At 31.2% G+C, this 6,555-nt stretch overlaps 1 long non-coding RNA gene across 1 annotated transcript; it reads right to left on the bottom strand.

Annotated features, from left to right (window-relative positions):
- Positions 2,993-6,451, bottom strand: LOC110264233. The gene is made up of 3 exons (XR_002349988.1): positions 6,334-6,451; positions 6,128-6,201; positions 2,993-3,366 (listed from the first exon to the last, which is right to left on the bottom strand). It is a non-coding gene; the product is annotated as an uncharacterized LOC110264233 (long non-coding RNA).

Raw genomic sequence — 6,555 nt, 5'->3', positions numbered from 1 at the left:
TCGTTGCGCTGATATTAAAGCTAAAATCTAAAAAGACTGCAAAGAAGAAAAATCATAGAGATTAAAGGCAACCTAGCTAGGGGAATGAATGGTGGGATATTATCATATTAATAATCCGTTGGTTATGTTCAAAAGGAAAGATTAGGGTGTAATAAAATAACTATTGTGGATGACAAGTGCTTCCAATTATATATATCTATCCTTGACGAGCGACAAGGACAACACACCAAATACCAAATGAAAAGACATTGGTGGAGAATAAAGAGAAGCACCGTAACATTTATAATACTCTTTGTTATCTTCGAATTCTCTGCTTAAAAGTGGTTTTAGGATGTTTCATGAGTGTCTTTAATTCAAGCATTATCATCTTCCCTCTACCAAGAAACCAGTAATTGGTCAACTCGTAAGGGCTTTTAGATTTGTTGAATACTCAAATGAAAATTTTATAATTGTTTTTATATGAAATTTAATTTTTTTTATTCTTTAACGATGAAATATAAGGTTAGATTATATATTGTAAAAGTATTATCTTTATTTAAAATGTCAATACAAGAAATTATCAAAATAGCGACCGATTTTTTTTAAAATCGGTCGCTAAAGCCTTAACGACTGATTTAGCGACCGATTCTAGTAGTCGCTAAAACCTTGGTCATTAATTAGAAAATAGCGACCAACTTCAGTCGCTAAACGTTAGCGACCAATTTTAGCAACCAATTTTTGAACAAGGCCACCAAATCCCTCACCAAAGAGTATCGGTCTCTAAATCAGTCACTAACATAATCGATCGCTAAATGGTGACCAAATTTTCTGTCACTAAATTGGTCGCTGAGTAAATTAGTCACTAAATAGCGACCAACTTTTCGATCGCTAAATCAATCGCCGACAAAATTGGTCGCTGATGCCTAATTTGAAAAATTTAAATCGGTCGCTAAATTGGTCACTAATTCCTGAACTAAAAAAATTAAATTATTGGTTGTTAAAGCAGTTACGGTTCTTAATTTTGTAATTATAGATTTTTACTAATTTTATATTTACCACTATTAAAACTTAATTTTATAAATAATTATATTTTCATAAAATTAAGAATCAAACATAGATCAATTTTTTAAATAAATATCAAAAACATTCAAAATGTCTACATAGAAATATAAAATTTAAAATATTAAAAATTTCTAAATATATCAAATTTATGATTCACAATCTAAACTAAAGATAAAAATAATTCATGAATAACATAACTTTACTCTATTCATGAACAATTAGTATGGTTCAACAATTTCTGCACTAGTTTTGTCTCTTTGATTTTTCCATTGCTTTTGGAGCTGCAACCAATACAAACTACAACAGAATCTTTAAGCAATCTTAATCTTAAATCTTGGATCAGGGACAACTTTGTTCTTCACTAAGATTGCCAAAACACTGTCATCACAAGAAAGAAAATGAAAAATAAATGAAACTCACTTGAGCCAATTCAATTCAAGTCTCAAATCATTTTCAAAACTCAAAAGTTTCACAAGGAAGCAGGTTTCAACAAAAAAATTCTGTTTCTTTTTATCTGTAACTCCAACAGAATCCAATATGATAACAACAATAACAGATAACAAAGAACAAAGAGAGTATCAAAGAAACAAAAAGCGTGTGCATGGACGCATTGCAGCTAAAATAATAAGGCTGCATTTGTTAACTTAGAATTGGAAAAATGTTACTAAAAGCTAAAAATTTGTATCTATTTGTTTATTCAAAAAATACCTATCTCATTCTAAGAAATGTGCAGCTATATTACAATTTCCAGAAATATAATGGCAAGTAAAAGTACTAAAAGAGTTAACTACTATTTTTGTTAATGTCTCTAATGTTAAAATTAGCATAAAACTAAAGATAGTACAATAAAAACAGAGACAAAAATATAACTTTTCTTGTCTATGACTCTTATCTCTATTTTTTTTTTTGGTCTTAACATAATTCAATGTAATAAAGAAAACAGAAAGAAAGAGGAATTACGTTCCGAGAACAAGAGCATGCCTCCACATGGTGGGGAAGTTGGGCCAGTGGTGGGAGGAGGGTTGGTTAAGGTGAGCTGAATGCCATTGAATTGAACCTCACTGGACCTTGCTGCAACCCATTTTGAATCAAGAATCATCTTCCCTTGTGCCTCTTTCATCACATTATCCACCACGTCTCTTACTCTAATGCGTGCAAGTGTGAGTCAGTCAGAGATAAAATCATGTGATGAAATTTATGTTGTCAGTAACACGAAGAGAAGAACATACACAAACTATATCACAGTAAAACACAAAAAGTCAACTAACAATCACACTAACTAATAACTATGAACAATTCTTTTTCAATTATACTAAGATTAAAAGCCTACCTCAGATTTATTTTATTTTATTTTGGTTAATGGAAGTTATCAGAAATACATTCAACACAGCACATAAAAAATTTAAATAAGGTCACTACTGCGATGCCTATTGATGGTACCCTTAGTTTCTTTTTTCATCATAAAAAAAAATGGTATTTTAAAAATTAAAACAAACCCAAATTTGTGTGTGTTTCTCCATGCATTTTGCATACAAATGCTTGTCTTCAATTTTGAGTGGCCTATTACATATTTTGCCTTCCCAGGTCAGAGTTGAAAGAAACTTTCAAATTAAACACAAATGGGTGTCATACAAAGTATAACATGGAGATACTAATGGTTTGCTTATTGTACCAAAACCGTTACAATATATAGACAATCAGATCTAAACCAGATGGTAATATATAACAGGAACGATAATGCACATAGATAAAGAGAATGCTGAACTAACAGTAAACTGCATATCATGATCATCAGAATCCTTCTTTCTATTTCGGATATATGCATCTCTTCTACCATCGCAAATTTGAAATAAACCATTTAGAAGAAGCATCAACAATCACAATAAATGAAAACCTAAGAGTTGCAATTAACAAGCCACACCAAACTAACCTGAACGGAGTTGGCAATAAATGCTAGGCGATAAGAGAGGTCTCTGACTCCAAGGGCTCTAAGGCCCCTAACACCTTCATTTCCAACTGCAGGACCCTTGCGTTGAGAACCTTCCCGGAGGCATTTTGATCTCTCTCCAGGGGATGCCAATGCCAAAAGGTCAGGAATAACAATTATAGTTCCTGTGAGTTTTTACCACAATTTGGCTAGTCAAAGCAAGTGTTGGAAAATATAAGGCTCACGTGTCACCAGCCCTGGCCTGTTCCACAATCTCGGGACGAAGAATAACATCCAACAACCTAGGCAACGATCCAGCAGGTATCTCTTTGGAAGTCTCTTGCATCCTGACCCGTTGCCAGTCACCAAATTTGCTCTCATGGCACATCAATAGCCATCTTGCTCGTTTGTTATATTTTAAGAATAATATAATCACATTTTAAGAACTACAATAAAACATCAATTAATATATAACAACTTGAATTTTTAAAAATTCAATAATAAGTTATTCAAAATGTATTATTTTATTTAAAAATAAAATTATTTGTTTTTTTTAAAGTAATTAAATTAAATTTTATGATATTTTAAATTTAAAATTTATTAAAATTTTTAAATAATTTTTATTATAATGAAATATTTTAAAAAAATAAAAGAATTATTATTATTATTATTATTATTATTATTATTAAAAAAGTTCAAAGAAAAAAAAAAGAGTGGCCGAAGCCTTTTAAGGTAATGAAGAAAGAAAAATTGAAACTTGGCTCATATGAATAATATATATGTATATAACGTGGATTCATTTACTTGGCTCAAACCAATATATATGAAAGTAAAAGAAAGAAATTGAAATGGGAATGGTATGCATGTAACGTAAGTATATATATATAACCTTGACATGTGATACTTAGTAACATATATACCTTCTTTCTTTCGTTAATTACTGTCACCATCATTCTTCTTATATATATATATAATAATAATAATAATAATAATAATAATAATAATAATAATAAAAAATCTAATCCGCTAAAAGTTTTCGTATTCTCCTTCTCTACGTGTTGGTGTTGCTTTTGTCCGTAGAAGTTGACGGTGACGTAGCTCCCCTTCCCCTTGAGTTTGGCCAATTGAAGTTCTAGGAGGCATAGGCGATTTCTGACGTTTTCTTCTTCAGCAGCTAGGTCAAAAAGCTTCTCCAAAATCTTCATTGACTTTGATTTCGTACGGAGGTAAGGGATTTATTTCAAAATTAACGGTTTCAATTTACGAATGCCATTGAAGTTTAGTGAATAACTGCAAATAATTCATAAATGTCTCGTTTGATTAACTGATGAAAATTGATGAGATTGAGATTGTTGGTGATTGCGAATATAATTGAATGTGATGAAATTGGTTGAATTGTGGCTGTGAATGGTGATTAATCTGGGGTTATTTATTAATTTGCATATGCTGAGTTGATTATTGAAAACTCTGTTGTATGAGTAATTTATGAATTGAGTTTGGGTTATGGCTGTGATTATGCTGGTTTCGTTGTTGTGAGTGATTAACTGGTGAGATTGATTTCGGTTTGATTTGTTGGTATTGAATTGAGATTTGAAAAGTGATTTCATTTTTAAAATCTGATTTATAAGCTTATTTTGAGAAATTATTGAAATTTGATTTATTAATAATTATTGGTTTAACTCAATAACATAAGATTTGAAAGGTCTGAATTTTATTAAAATGGAAAGTGGCTTAACTTCAAAGAAAACGTTTTAATTACTGAAAACTATTTGATTTCGATTTATTATAAAAAAGTCTTATTTTCAGCTTGATTTATTAAGAAAGTATAAGGTTTTACATTCAGTTTTTTTAAGAATAGATTTTGTTTCAAGTTATTTCTGAGTTCGGTTGATAAGAAAGAAAAGAAGAAGAACAAAAAGTAAAGGAAAGAGAGATAATTAAAGGGGTCTCTACCACAGTAGAGTAGAGAGCAAAGATTGAAAAGAAATTGAATGCTGTTTGGGCCTTAGTGCCAAGTGTCTAGTGGGGACGGCGATACGTGACGCTCACTTGACACTATAAGGATGGCTCAGTGAGGACGGCGATACGTAATGCTCACTCGAGACTGAAAGGAAGGTTACGGCTCAGTGAGGACGGCGATACGTAACGCTCACTGGAGACCAAAAGGTAGTTTTTCCCATGAGGACGGCGATACGTAACGCTCATGGAAGGGACGATGGCTGAGATAAGGACGGCTGTACGAATGCTTATCTCATGACTAGTGTCGAAAATCGGGTAACAAACTGACACATGAGCTCATGGCCTGTTTAGGATAGACATGCATCATGATGTTTGCGCATATGCATTTGTTGTGTTTGATTGTATTACTTCTTTGTGATTGTGTTGTTTGTCTTATTGCGACTTGTTTGTGTGTTGAATTGAAACCTTTACTTGTGCTATTTATTTGTGGATGTATTGAGGTAATTAATAACTGTCGTTGTTACTAAGTATTAATTAGGTGGCTAAGAGATAGTTGGTATGACAAGTTTTGTGACTAAAATCTGTTTTGAGTTTAGAAATTAAAAAAAAAGTAATGAATTATCTAAAGTATAATTAAAAAGTATTTTCAAAGGTTTGATAAAAATAGTTTTATTAAGTAAAGTTAATTATTTGCATCTTAATCATTACTTTTACGACATTCCCATTCCCTACTGAGAACGCGTGGTTTGTTCTCACCCCAAAATCTTCCACCCTTTCAGTGACACAGGTTCGAAGACTCAGTTGGAAGCTGCGGGCGATTATTAGTCTTATTTGAGTTAAGTTTATGCATTGAGTCGCTTTCCTAGAATTCCCTCACCTTTCTTACTTAAGATTTTATTTTATACAGAGGGATAGGAGTTGTATTTGAGTTTCATTTGAATTCTTTTGTATGATATTTATTATTCTTTCTAACTATGTGACTAGTATTGCTTGGAGATCTTTGATATATAATTTTAATTAATAGAAACAAAATTTTTCGACTTTTTTCTAAAAATTGAAACACGAAATCGAAGTAAATGCTCAGTATTAAATAGTAAATACGGAAAACAGGTCAGTAATGCCTTACTTTTGGTATGATCATGATGTGCTAAAAGTTAGGATGTTACATGATAAATAGTTAAGTAAATAAAAATAAAGTACCTTAACTTATTGGACACCCTCACACAATTGCAAAGCTTGAAAATAAAATAGAAGCAACACAATTAACATCAAACCTAAAAAAAAAAGAATAAAATAAAATACCTACTTAAATTTTAAAAATATCAATTTTCAAAATGATCATTAATGTGGAACAGAAGGATTAGTTTCTATAACTCAATGAAAAAGGGGATGAATTCTATTCTAACCTGCATTATGCCAACAAGAAATCTTTGTCCTTCTTAAAAGCCCAGAAGATATAGCTAGTGAGTGAGAAAATCACAATAGAAGTCAAAATTAAAGCCTCAAGCACAATTTTTCTGCAATAATTTTTATTAAAACATGACATAAATTAGATAAACCATAACAGCAACAACCTACCGTGCTGCTGCAGAAAAAACAATTAATGGTTCTCGAAAGAATGGACTTTT

The sequence above is a fragment of the Arachis ipaensis genome, chromosome B07, assembly GCF_000816755.2.
Source record: "Arachis ipaensis cultivar K30076 chromosome B07, Araip1.1, whole genome shotgun sequence".
NCBI lineage: Eukaryota > Viridiplantae > Streptophyta > Magnoliopsida > Fabales > Fabaceae > Arachis > Arachis ipaensis.
This window is presented reverse-complemented; position numbering and strand designations above follow the sequence as displayed.